This window comes from Oncorhynchus tshawytscha, linkage group LG07, assembly GCF_018296145.1.
Source record: "Oncorhynchus tshawytscha isolate Ot180627B linkage group LG07, Otsh_v2.0, whole genome shotgun sequence".
Taxonomy (NCBI): Eukaryota; Metazoa; Chordata; class Actinopteri; order Salmoniformes; family Salmonidae; genus Oncorhynchus; species Oncorhynchus tshawytscha.
Window position 1 is genome coordinate 57,508,279 of NC_056435.1, and position 14,870 is coordinate 57,523,148.

Below are 14,870 nucleotides of genomic sequence, written 5' to 3' on the forward strand. Positions count from 1 at the left end.
GTGGTTGTAGAATTTAACGTCTCTTTTCTGGATTTTGATCATTAGCAGATATCGGCCTAATTCTGTTCTGCAAGCATTATTTGGTGTTTTATGTTGTACTCAGGATATTTTTGCAGAATTCTGCATGCAGAGCCTCAATTTGGTTTTTGTCCAATTCTGTGAATTCTTAGTTGGTGAGCAGAACTCACAACCATAAGGGGCAATGGGTTTTTATAACTGATTCAAGTATTTTTAGTCAGATCCTAATTGGTATGTCAAATTGTATGTTCCTTTCATGGCATAGAAGGCCCTCCTTCCCTTGTTTCTAAGATTGTTCAACACTTTGTGGAAGTTTTCTGTGGTGCTGATGTTTAGGCTGAGGTAGGTATAGTTTTTTGTGTGCTCTAGGGCAACGGTTCTAGATAGCACATTTTGTTCCAAGAGTTTAATGACATAATTCTAACCATTTACGACCAGTTCTGACTGCTGGGTCTGTCCTGCTGGCATTGATGCATCATCAGTACTGTAGCTACAGCGGTATCTCTATTAAACCTGCACCAAAAAAAGCCCTGTGATCTCACTAATCACTATTCATATTTAATCTTCCTCTTAAAAAAAAGCATGCAGAACCCAAGCCTTCAAACAGAAGAGCAGGCTTAGCGACATCGCCTACCTGAGGGAGCACACTGAATGGGTTGGGTAAGGTGTTATGAAATGTAATGTAATGTAGTATTTTACACGGTTTATAACTGTATTGTGTTGCTGGACCCCAGGAAAAATAGCTGCTACCTTGGTAGGAACTAATGGGGATCCATAATATATACAAATTCCTCCCTCTTTCTAAACCTATATTGAATATTACAGTAAGAGAGACAAAACGACTTCATCATTGACAGTACATCAAGTCACACAATGATGTATTGTCAATGTTCCGGTCCAGCCCTCTGAACACTGAGACACTGCCAGCATCCCAAATGGCACCCTATTCCCTATATAGGGCACTACCTTTGACCCATAGCCCTATAGCCGTGGTCTAAATTAGTGTACTATAAAGGGAATAGGGTGCCATTGGGACAACTCCTCTAGCCCTGTGAAGACAAAAATGCCTCACAATAATAAAGAATGATTGACTTATACTCCTGTCCCAGGACTGAGCTCTGTGGTCTCCCTCTGTCCCACTATGGGAGAGATGCACTGCATATGGAGCTGTAGTGCTCCTACTAATGGGAGTTGTGGGTGAGGCCAGTAGGCCAGTAGACCAGTAGGCCAGTAGCCCAGTAGACCAGTACTTCTGGTTGAGTGATGCTATAGAGTGCTCTGGACTCACAGCAAGGATTAAAGGGTTTTAATATCCCATCTGTATCTCTCTCTCTCTCTCTCTCTCTCTCTCTTTCTCTCTCTCTCTCTCTCTGCACACTCTTCCTCATCTCTGTCCTTTCTCTCTATAATAATGCTAGCGTTAGTGGGTGTACAGTTGGGGAACAGTGCAGGAGGAAGAGTGCAGATGAGGCGGATGAAATGATGTGAAGAGACAAGGGGACCTAATGGAGGGGTGGGGGGAGGGCTCTGACAGTGGGAAGATACACAGCATGGCCAGGGGCCACTGGAGCTTGTTAGCACAGCCACCAGGCCCTGCCAATGATGAGTTGTGAAGATGAGAAAAACACTCAAACAAACAAAACTATGGTTAAACATCAATTAAAAACAAAACACCAAACCTTCCTCCACAGTAACTAAACACAAAAGCCTCTGAATACCCATATACTCATAAACAGCCCAATGTAGTTAACAAATGTGTAGTAAGCAAACTCAACCCTCAGTCTCGCTGCCAACATCCCCTCCAGCATTCCCACGACATCCACAGACCCCTGTCCCTGAATTCTGTTCTTTCGTGTCTTCCAAATTGCTAATGCCCCTGACTCAAAGTTAAGCAAGAGCACTACACCATTTCAACTAAACGTGTACTTTAGCCCAAATATAAACTCTTGGGAAGAGAAAACCTTGTGGGTGGGTGGATCTTTACAATAGTTTGTTGAGGTTAAGCACCATGCTCAAGGGGATAGCAATATTCCCTTAAGACGGATTACGCCATCAACACCCTGGCCTATTAGGTCACTCTTCATCAGGGCTTTCTAACCCTGTTACTGGAGAGCTATCATCCTGTAGGTTTTCACTACAACCCTTACCTAGAACACCTGATTCTAATGATTAGCTGGTTTATAAGATTAATCAGGTCAGTTACAACTGGACGGTAAGCTCTCCAGGATCAGGGTTGGAGAGAAAACCTACAGGAGGGTAGCTCTCCAGGATCAGGGTTGTAGTGAAAACCTACAGGAGGGTAGCTCTCCAGGAACAGGGTTGGAGAGAAAACCTATAGGAGGGTAGCTCTCCAAGAACAGGGTTGGAGAGAAAACCTACAGGAGGGTAGCTCTACAAAAACAGGGTTGGAGAAAAAACATACAGGAGGGTAGCTCTCCAGGAACAGGTTTTGAGTGAAAACCTACAGGAGGGTAGCTCTACAGGAACATGGCTGTAGTGAAACCTACAGGAGGGTGGCTCTCCAGGAACAGGGTTGGAGAGAACCTATAGGAGGGTAGCTCTCCAAGAACAGGGTTGGAGAGAAAACCTACAGGAGGGTAGCTCTCCAGGATCAGGGTTGTAGTGAAAACCTACAGGAGGGTAGCTCTCCAGGAACAGGGTTGGAGAGAAAACCTATAGGAGGGTAGCTCTCCAAGAACAGGGTTGGAGAGAAAACCTACAGGAGGGTAGCTCTACAAAAACAGGGTTGGAGAAAAAACATACAGGAGGGTAGCTCTCCAGGAACAGGTTTTGAGTGAAAACCTACAGGAGGGTAGCTCTACAGGAACATGGCTGTAGTGAAACCTACAGGAGGGTGGCTCTCCAGGAACAGGGTTGGAGAGAAAACCTACAGGAGTGTAGCGCTCCGGGAACAGGGTTGGAGTGAAAACCTACAGGAGGGTAGCTCTCCAGGAACAGGGCTGAAGTGAAAACCTATAGGAGGGTACTCTCCAGGAACAGGGTTGGAGAGAAAACCTACAGGAGGGTAGCTCTCCAGGAACAGGGTTGGAGTGAAGACCTACAGGAGGGTAGCTCTCCAGGAACAGGGTTGGAGAGCCCTGCTCTACATCATCCTCCTCATTGCCCTTTCTCCTCCAATTCATCTCTCTCTCTCTACCCCCATCCCTCTCTCTTCCCCCCATTTCAGTGAAACATGGAAAGAGGAGAGGACCGGAGATTATATTCCCAGACAAACAGCAACAGAAAGCTACAAAGAAACAAAGGAATAGCAAGATGGAGACACCCAGGCACAACAATGCAGTGATAAGATTGTGATGTGCAGGGTCGTATTCCCTAGACACCAAACGGAAGAAGACAGACTGAAACGGGGAGGGACTACCTGAACTTGTCCAATAAGAAACTGTAATTTTAGTTGCTACGTTGTGCACTAATGAACACAACCCAGGCCAGGGACACAGTGTACTAGACCAAGGACTTGAAATAGAAGACCGCATTTCCACGGGATGTCCATGGGACGTGCGCGTTGCAGTCAGTATTTTTCATGCTGCTGGTGGAAGCGGGAGGTCAGACAGACAAATTTGGGATGAAAATATTTTTTGTAGCATCACAGAGTATTTGGAAACAGTCGTCTTTCAGATCTGAATGTGTTAGACCTACTGTATTCACAGCAGATCTTTGTGACATTATTCACACTCTCAGAATTCGCTGCTACAAGTTCAGTAGCTGACCTCTCCTCTCCTCGTTGGGCATGCAGATCAAATATGCCTAGTGTATGTGTGGTCTCAATGAAATAAAGTAGGCAGCCTATGCATGGGCAGAGAAGCACGTGACAGTTACCTTTCCAAGGAAATCAAATGAAATATGATTACACTATAGTTTACTACAGTGTCTGTAAATAAATAGTGATAATGAAAAGAAGTGGAGGGCGCTCAACCAACGTGAGTCGGGTTGCAATCAAAATGTTTTATCATCATTGAAAAAGATAGGCACAACGCACACATAGGCGAGTGAATGTTGCGCATTTCATTTTCAATAAATATTGATTACCCTTTTATTTGTCTTACCTGCAAATCGTTCTCCTAAAAGGTAGGCTATATCCTATATGCAAAGCGTTGCTCAAGAGAAACACCCAAGTGTCCACTCTCATCATTCTTGCTACTTCAAGTTCAGCAGCCATACATGGAGATCAGGTGCGCGTGTGGTCGCAATTAAAGAGAATATGCTCGGCCATGGTTTTCCAAACCCTACTTCTTAAGTTATTTTTGTGGATTTTGATGTTGCCTATACGGCTCAAAATTGCTGGGAACATGGCTGGCAAGTGAGCTGCGTCACAAACGCCTAAAATAACCCTTGAGGTCGGGTTGGGACCAGAGAGTTGGACAGAAAGCCAAGCAGGTGTGGGCGGGTGCAGTATGAAAAGCTGCAGCTGCAGGTGCATGCGGGTGCGGTATGAAGAAATCTGTCCCGCACAGACTTCTACCATGTAATGTTATTAATGGTGTATAGTTAAGATGTAAGCTAATAACAGCACTGATTAAATATGTTTCCAATAATGTTATTGGTGTTTGTCCCAAATTGCACCATGGGCTCTGGACAAAAGTAGTGTACTATATAGGGAATGGGGTGCCATTCTGGATGCCGGCTGGGTCTTATCACAACAGGAGAGTTATACATGCCAGCAAGGACTATGGTCCCAGAGGGGAGATAGTATGACTTCATGCTCATCTTTTTCAATTGGCACAGCAGAACCAGGAAGGTGAGCTCTCTGTGGGACCTGCTATGACGACAGCACAGCCTCCTGTGTTCGTGTTCTTTGTGTGTGTGTGTGTGTGTGTGTGTGTGTGTGTGTGTGTGTGTGTGTGTGTGTGTGTGTGTGTGTGTGTGTGTGTGTGTGTGTGTGTGTGTGTGTGTGTCTGAGTGTGTCTGAGTGTGTTCTTTGTGTGTGTGTGTTGTTATGTATGTGTGTGCACGCACGCATGTGTGTGTTGGTGACGGTGTGTGCATATGTGTACGTGTGTATGCCTCACGGGAATGATGGAAACACACTATATCATCACCCCCCTCTTCACCTCCCCCACCCCTTCCCTCCTACTTCCTATGCGAGAGGCCAGGCAGGCTGGGCACAGTGTGGCAGGCCTGGATGGATGGTGCCATGGTGCCGGCAGCCATCTGGCTCAGCATGGGCCTCCTGAGCAAGAGAGCCTAGCTAGTACCAACACTGAGGCAGTAACACTTCCCCATCCCCCATTTTTTCGGGATGTTCCACTATTGTTCCAGCATGCTCCCCCATTGTTCTGGGATGTTCCACTATTGTTCCAGCATGCTCCCCATTGTTCCGGGATGTCCCAGCATGCTCCCCATTTTTCCGACATGTTCCACTATTGTTCCATTGCTTGCTACCCAGTGACATCACAGCAGCCACTTGACTGCATCCCAAATGACACCCTATATAGTGCACTACTTTTGATCAGAGCCCCTAAAGGAGTGCACTTAATAGGAAATAGGCTCCAGCCTTTTTTCCTTGGTCTTTTCTTTCAATGTGTCACGTTCTGACCTTAGTTCTTTTGTTATGTCTTTGTTTTAGTACGGTCAGGGCTTGAGTTGGGTGGGTTGTCTATGTTAGTTTTTCTATGATTTGCTATTTCTGTGTTTGGCCTGGTATGGTTCTCAATCAGAGGCAGCTGTCAATCGTTGTCCCTGATTGAGAACCATATTTAGGGAGCCTGTTTTCTATTGTGTTTCGTGGATGATTGTTTTCTGTTGTGTGTCTGCACCAGCCAGAACTGTTTTCGGTTGTCACTTTATTGTTTTTGTTCAGTGTTCAAGTTCTTTATTAAAAGATATGGACACATACCATGCTACACCTTGGTCCTCTTCTTCCACCAACAACGGCCGTTACACAATGGCTATTGTCTATGGTGGCTTTTCTCCCACTTCTAATGGAGACTCTTCGGGTAGGAGTGTGTTGGGTGAATATGTAAAACAAAAAAAGTAGTGTGTTTCTGCAGGGGTTTCTGCAGGAGATGCATAGTGATGTGGTAAATGAAGTCGATTGGTGGAAAGGGGCAAATGTGTTGAGCCATGGGACAAATTTTAGTGCAGGGGTGGAGGTGTTTTTTGTACAAGGTCTGTCGGTAAAAATGTGCTCCTCAAAGGAGGTGTGTAGGGGTAGGCTGTTTGTAGTAAAAGCAGAAATTAATAACATGGGTTTTGACTTTATAAATGTGTATGCGCCTAACACAGGGAGAGAGAGGGGGGTTCTATATGGGTGTCTTAGACAGGAACTCTCACAGGTAGTGCCCGAGGAGAGGCTGGTGATCAGCGGGGACTGGAACTATACAATGGATTTTACGAAAGACAATGGGGCAGAGCCTCATTCAGGGTCAGTTGGAGTGAAGGGACATCATTAATCAGTTCGAACTAGTGGATGTTTGGAGAACTAGATATCCTGACAAAAGACAGTATACATGGATGAAGGTATTTGGGGCTAGGGTGAGTGCAGCCCGGCTAGATCGATTTTACATGTCCAGGAATCAGAGCAATAGGCTGTTGGGCACTACCATTCTCCTCGTTGGGTTTTTCGGATCACCACATGGCTCGGCTGTCTATTTCACCAGGACCTCGGCAGGAATCCTATTGGAAGTTTAATGTAAAGCTCTTACAAGATGCCACCTTTTGCTCAGGTTTACAGATTTTTGGGAAAGGTGGGGGCAGCAAAGAGAGTCTGAGTTTCTGAGTCAATGGTGGGATGGGGAAAGTCCAAAATATGGCTTTTCTGTCAACAGTATACAGCCCTCTCATCCTCAGAGGCTTGGAGAGTATTGGAGGAACTCGAGCATAGTATTAGTGAGATGGAGGTAGAGATGGTGGGGCAAGGCAATGTATCCCTCCAGGGTAATTTAGCTGAATTATGTAGGAACCTGGGCAGTTTTTCCAGGTTAAAGCAAAGGAAGGACTTGTAAGAGCTAGGTTCTCCATGCTCAAGGAGATGGACCCTCCCAGCTGTCTGATGGGCGAGTGAACTCTGTGGTGGGTAGATGCGGGAGCGGACTGTTGAGTTTTATACTGAGTTATATAGGGCAGAACTGTGTGATCCGGTCTTGTTTGCAGAACTCCCTAAGCTCTCTCGGGCAAAGAAGGATGAAATGGACTTTCCTCTGTTGTCCCATGAACTAGCAGAGGCCGTAACACAGATGTCCCCAGGCCACGCACCGGGGTTCGATGGACTCCCAGTGGAGTTTTATTTTTAAAATTCTGGGGAGTAATTGGACTGGACTTCTTTTACGTGTTTTGTGAATGCGTTGGGGTAGGAGAGTTGCTGATGGTGAGATGGGGCATTAGACAAGGATGCCCCCTATCGGGGCAGTTATATACACCAGGCATTGAGCCTTTTTTGGGCCTGCTACTCAGGAGACTACAGGGAGTATACTGGACGGGCATGGGTGTGTTGACAGGCATAGCAGTGTCAGCGTATGCAGATGAGGTTTCTGTGATGGTCAGGGATGGGCAGGTTATGCAGGCACAAGAGACTAGTCTGAAGGTGTACAAGGGAGCTTCGTCAGCTAAGTTAAACTGGGGCAAGAACAAAGCTCTAGAATGTGGGGCATGGGGGGGGGTGTCTCTGCTTACAGCGGGTTTGCAGTGGGGTTGTGAAGGGCTCAACAATTTGGGGGTGTACCAAGGCTCGGAGAGAATAATTTTGCACGCCCAATTTTTCAGTTTTTGATTTGTTAAAGTTTGAAATATCCAATAAATGTCGTTCCACTTCATGATTGTGTCCCACTTGTTGTTGATTCTTCACAAAAAAATAGTTTTTTATCTTTATGTTTGAAGCCTGAAATGTGGCAAAAGGTCGCAAAGTTCAAGGGGGCCGAATACTTTAGCAAGGCACTGTATATGCAGTACTGCAGTACAGGAGGTTTTCTGGTGTCTTGTTTTAAGGGGGGAGGGGGTAGTGAGATTCTAATGAAATGAGAATGTTTCATTAAAGAAAGACAAAAAGTCAAAAGTCTCTCTCTCTCGCTCTCGTCTACACCTACTAGACCATTCAAATTTGCTCTATCACAGCTGGGCACTCCTGTGTGTTTTGGAGAGAGAGAGAGAGAGAGAGGGAGCGATAGAGGAAGAAAAATAAAAAGAGAGGGAGCAAAATAGGAAGAAAGAGAGAGTGAGAGAGGGAGCAAAATAAGAAGAACGAGAGTGTGAGAGAGAGGGAGGGAAAGAGAAAGAAAGAGAGAGGCAGCAAAATAAGAAGAAAGAGAGTGTGAGAGAGGGAGCAGAAGAGGAAGAAAAACAGAGAGCAGGAGCAAAATGGGAAGAAAGAGAGAGTGATACATGTGCCTCCTGTGTCTATGGGAAACAAAAATGGCAATTGAGTGAATGTGTGTTATATTGTGTGTGTGTGTGTGTGTGTGAGCAGTAGGATATTTTCGTCGGTTCCAAGGCATTCCCAGACCCTTTTACACAGCCATAATCCCTGGACTACAAGAGGCAAATCAATCCGGCGGGCAAAGGGGCAGTAATCCCTGGTTCAGTCAGCCAATGATCATACTAGCATACCACTTTACAATGCATGTTTATAACATTGTTTAAGTCAGTAGTGTTCTAGACAGGTGCGGATATTGGAATATGGCTATTGTCTACAGCCAGTCTGGACAGGATCTCTACCTGGATATCACAAGGGCCACTCAGGGGCCTTGATGGGACATGGAGAGAAACAGAGGAGCCCTGACAAAGGAGCTGATTAAGTCAAGGTATTCTGTGCTCTTCATTTACTCTGCAGCTACCTAACAGTGTTCGTACACAATTTTGCGTAACCACGGCATTCAAACGAGGTTGCAATAAAAACTAATGGGACTGTAGCAACTGTGTTGGCATCAAAATCCGGGGTGTGAACAACGCTCTATTCAAGCGTTGATGGACCAACAGTATTTGAGAAAAGATAAAAAAACGGACCCCTCTGATGCTGTACGTTTCATCTTGATTTACTCTGTCTACATTAGGCTGGTGTTCTGATATGTAGGAGGACGGGCTCATCGCAGTGGATGAAATGGAATGGATGGAAAGGTATCAAACACATCAATCATGGTTTCGATGTATTTGATACCATTATTTTTATTTCATTCCAGCCATTGCCACGAGCCCTTCCTCCAACATATCTGCCCACAAGCCACCACTGATATCAAAACTGGTTTTATCTCCAAGCAGAATGGATAGAAGCAGTTCTTAAATAGCAGTGTTAGCCCAGCCCCATAGGTTACCTTGCGAATGGTCTATCTAATGGTCCGAGATGGACAGAAATAGAGATTGTGACCAGCAGAAGTCGTCATAGCTACAGATACAAAACCCCAAGCACTCTTGTCATTGGTTGAAATACATCATATGCCCCATGATCACTGTGCACCAACACACCAGGGGAGATGTTGAAAGAGACCAAAATACATTCCTTGACGCTAGTGAAACTGCATCTCACACACATACACACCACACACACACACACACACACACACACACACACACACACACACACACACACACACACACACACACACACACACACACACACACACACACACACACACACACACACACACACACACACACACACAGGCCTTGTGTGACACCAGGGATCATACACAGCACACTCCCTGTTCCACATTTCATACACTATTAATAATGTTCTCCATGCCTAAATTATTGATTAGTTATATTTTCTATTCCTCTCTCTGCACTTTGTGTACTGTTCTATGAAGGATCTAGTCCCCTCACTAACGACCCACTCAGGGCACATTTCTCTCTGTGGCTTTTCCAGGGCTGCGTTTCAAATGACATCCTATTCCCAATATAGTGCACTACTTTTGAACAGGGCCCAAAAGTGGTGCACTACACAGGGAATTGGGTGCCATATTCGGACGGACCCATGTCAAAAGTGGTGCACTATATAGGGAATAGGGTGCCATTTTTGGACGGACCCATGCCATTTTCAGATGGACCCATGTCTAAAGTTGTGCACTATATAGGGAATACAGTGCCATTTCAGAAGCACACATGTCATTACTGCTAAAGGAGACGTAACAAGAGTGTGGGAGGGAACCATTTCCTGCCATTATTAAAGTATAGGGGCTGAAAACTATAATCAATTAGTATTCTCTATTGTAAATGTTACAACAGGGGGACAATCTAAGGATGTGTCCCAAATGGCATGTTATTCCTTATTTAGTGCACTACTTTTTACCAGGACCCATAGGGTTTCCCATAGGGCTCTGGTCAAAAGTAGTGCACTATATAAGGAATAGGGTAACATTTGAGATGTAACCTAAGACACAGGAGGAGACAGCTTCACACTCCGATGCGCGCACACACACACCTGCATGCGCATTGTTTTCTATCAGATGGTATATATTTTAGAGGTATGTTCAACCTGTGCCATGGCATTTACTTTATAAACCGCAAGCAATTTAAAGCAGACACACCCCCCCTCCCACACACACGGTCATACACACATACAGACCACCAACTCCTAGCAGACCCAGATGTAAATTAGACAGTGTGCTCACACATCAGTAGAAAAACTATCCTATTTACAACCAGAAGGACAATGAGATATTTATCTCTAATCTACTCTGAAAAGCAACATGGGGGAAGTAACACACACACACACACACACACACACACGGACATCGTATTCACTAGAGACCTGCAGGAATCCCACAGCTCTGATGGATGTGAATCACCCAGGCTACTGTAACATTACATCCCTCTCTCTCTCATACTCATTATCTGACTCTCACTTTATTTCTCTCTCCCTCCATCTCTCACTTGTATGCTGTTTCTCTCTGTCACTTTCTCTCTCCCCCCCTTTCTCTCCATCTCACTTTCATGTTCTCTCTCACATTGCTTTCTCTCCCTCTCTTCTCAGCAAACTGTACAGATGAAAATGGAAGCTGAGCCTTCATTTGATATACGGTATGGCACAGTCTGTCTATTCAAAGGCAATGTATTATGCATTATGGTTCTCATGGGCTAAGAGGCATTGTGATTCCATAAATAATACCACATTGTCTACCCTAAAGATTTCCTGGTTTTTCATCAAAAACCATGGTCACATAATTCCTTTCCCCTCTGTTATTTGTACAGTCAACTCAGCCAATACATGCAGTAGCTCCTAGCTAAAACACAGATAGGCCCACACATAGGGTTAGCAAAAGTACTGCACTATATAGTAAATAGGGTGCCATTTGGAATGCACCTTATGCGCCTGTCCAGGGCTATAATCACTGGCCCCTATCCTAGATCCACACACAAACCTTCCATTGACATCATGCATTATTTACATGAAACTATGGGTTTACGTGCCCATTTCAACTTAAGTGCTGAACGTGGATTGGCTAGCGGAGCTGTTCGGTGGGTGGTGCTGAATGTGGATAGGCTAGCGGAGCTGTTCGGTGGGTGGTGCTGAATGTGGATTGGCTAGCGGAGCTGTTCGGTGGGTGGTGCTGAATGTGGATTGGCTAGCGAAGCTATTGGGTGGGTGGTGCTGAATGTGGATTGGCTGGCGGAGCTATTGGGTGGGTGGTGCTGAATGTGGATAGGCTAGTGGAGCTGTTCGGTGGGTGGTGCTGAATGTGGATTGGCTAGCGAAGCTATTGGGTGGGTGGTGCTGAATGTGGATTGGTTGGCGGAGCTGTTGGGTGGGTGGTGCTGAATGTGGATAGGCTAGCGGAGCTGTTCGGTGGGTGGTGCTGAATGTGGATTGGCTAGCGAAGCTATTGGGTGGGTGGTGCTGAATGTGGATTGGCTGGCGGAGCTATTGGGTGGGTGGTGCTGAATGTGGATAGGCTAGCGGAGCTGTTCGGTGGGTGGTGCTGAATGTGGATTGGCAAGTGGGAGCTGTCCAGGGGGTTGCTGCTGAATACACTCAGAAACACCCTGCCAGGAGAGAAAGGGTGATAGCTACACCTAGGCTCACACCTCCGGTCATAAATAACCCCACGGTAGCATGGACCTCCTTTCCCCCTCTCCACTTCTGGTTCTCTCCTCCTTTCCCTATGCATTAGGTCAATTAGAGCAGCTCACAACCACACCCACAAGAGGGAGGGGGGGGGGTACTTCAATACAGGCATTGTAGTGTGGTGTTTCACTATAGAGCCAGAACAAGAAACCTAGTATGTGGATGCAGGCTTCACACTGCTGTCCATCCATAGAGTTAAACAACTACAGTGCAGCTCCTTCTGAGATTGAAACAAGTCCTGCTGAGACTGGGGCTGTCCTAATATGGACACCATAAACACAACACACCAGCGAGACATCTCATCACATCACTCTAAAACTTCCTGCTCTCTTTGGACATCTCATAAAACTCTTTGGTAGCTTGGCTCATTCCGCTGCGTCTGTATCCACCCAAGCATGAAAGCAACGCCTGACAAACGATAGCGCTGTGTTTCCATAGCAATCTGTCCATCTATGAATGGCCTGTGCCACTGCTGGTGACAGCCAGATGCCGAGGAAGACAAGGCAGGCCAATTAAAAGCCCAACACCAGCCACCAACCCTGTTGTTACTGCCATCATTCAATTGGGCCTGATTTGTATAATTAAGCTGTGTGATTGGCCTGAAAACCTAACAAGAGTCTGTTCTAACCAGCAGTATTAAGTACCATTGGAGAGAATAAAGGGGTGAGTCACTCACACTGACCTGTGGATCCCCATAGGAGAACATCAGAATATATTTCATTATGACACATTGATGAGTCATCTTTTAATCAGGAAGGATCAACCCCAATTTAGGTTGTATTGGCCATGACTGTATCCCTAATGGGATACTATTCCCCATGGGCCCTGGTCAAAAGTAGTGAACTACATAATGAATATGGTGCCATTTGGGATGCAGCTAAATCTCTCTATTCACCACAGGAGGGACTGCTGTGATACTAATAGGTGAGATCAGTCATAGGTTTTCACTTCTGGAGCGACACTAACTGGTGAGATCAGTCATAGGGCTTCACTTCTGGAGCGACACTAACTGGTGAGATCAGTCACAGGACATTCTGGAGTGACACCAACTGGTGAGATCAGTCATAGGGGTTCACTTCTGGAGTGACCCTAACTGGTGAGATCAGTCACAGGACATTCTGGAGCCACTCAATCCCACCTGATTACTGAAGACAAACAGAAAGACAGACAGACAGGAAGCAGCATATATTTTTTTGTACCTTTATTTAACTAGGCAAGTCAGTTAAGGACAAATTCTTATTTTCAATGACGGCCTAGGAACAGTGGGTTAACTGCCTGTTCAGGGGCAGAACGACAGATTTGTACCTTGTCAGCTCGGGGGTTTGAGCTTGCAACCTTCCGGTTGCTAGTCCAACACTCGGCTACCCTGCCGCCCCGGCAGGAGCATGCAGAGTGGTGTGCTGGCTGCCAACCCCTGGACCAGGGCAGACAGAGACTGAGGCTTAAACTCAATTAATCGTTCCTTGATTCCTTGCATCCTACTTCTCAAATGTTTTTTGAAAAGGAGGATAGGAGAGAGGAAGCAAGGAAAGGAAACAAGGAAAGGTGAATTGAGAATGAGCCTGAATGTCCAACAAACCTGATGTATTTTATGTTTCCTTTTCAAATCCAAAGCTTTAGAAAAATGCAGGTCTGAGAAAGACCAAGAAAGACCAGGGTAGCCAGAGGAAGACATTCTAATGTACTATGACAAGGCATTTTTTGAGGAACCCATCCATAAACCATTCTATCATCTATTTTATCACAGGGCAGTTGACCCACTTGTATCACAGGGGGCACTTGGCCCACTTCTATCACAGGGGGCACTTGGCCCACTTTTATCACAGGGTGCACTTAGCCCACTTTTATAACAGGGGGTACTTGGCCCACTTTTATCACAGGGGGCACTTGGCCCACTTTTATCACAGGGGGCACTTGGCCCACTTTTATCACAGGGGGCACTTGGCCCACTTTTATCACAGGGGGTACTTGGCCCACTTTTATCACAGGGGGTTCTTGGCCCACTTTTATCACAGGGCACTTTGCCCACTTTTATCACAGGGCACTTGGCCCACTTTTATCACAGGGCACTTGGCCCCCGTTTATCACAGGGCACTTGGCCCACTTATATCACAGGGCACTTGGCCCACTTTTATCTTAGGGGGTACTTGGCCCACTTTTATCACAGGGCACTTGGCCCACTTTTATCACAGGGTACTTGGCCCACTTTTATCACAGAGCACCTGGCCCACTTTTATCACAGGTTGTACTTGGCCCACTTTCATCACAGGGTACTTGGCCCACTTTTATCACATTATTCAGACCCTGAATCCACCCACATACTTCACACAAAGCCACAAAACTCTCTCTCTCTTTGTCTCTCTCCACACGCATGTGGGCTATACTCGGCCTTGTCTCAGGATGGTAAGTTGGTGGTTGAAGATATCCCTCTAGTGAAGTGGGGGCTGTGGGTGGGGTTATATCCTGCCTGTTTTATCCAGTGTCATGTGTGAATTTAAGTATGCTCTCTCTAATTCTTTCTCTCTCTCTCTCTCTCTTTCTTTCTTTCTTTCTTTCTCTCGGAGGACATGAGCCCTAAGACCATGCCTCAGGACAACATGGCCTGATGACTCCTTGCTGTCCCCAGTCCACCTGGCCGTGCTGCTGCTCCAGTTTCAACTGTTCTGCCTGCGGCTATGGAACCCTGACCTGTTCACCGGACGTGCTACCTGTCCCAGCCCTGCTGTTTTCAACTCTCTAGAGACAGCAGGAGAGGTAGAGATACTCTGAATGATTGGCTATGAAAAGCCAATTGACATTTACTCCTGTGGTGCTGACCTGTTGCACCCTCGACAACCACTGT

At 46.1% G+C, this 14,870-nt stretch overlaps 1 protein-coding gene across 1 annotated transcript in view; it reads right to left on the reverse strand.

Moving 5' to 3' along the window:
- bsnb (bassoon (presynaptic cytomatrix protein) b) overlaps nt 1-14,870 on the reverse strand; it is a 145,905-nt gene that overhangs the window by 69,400 nt on the left and 61,635 nt on the right.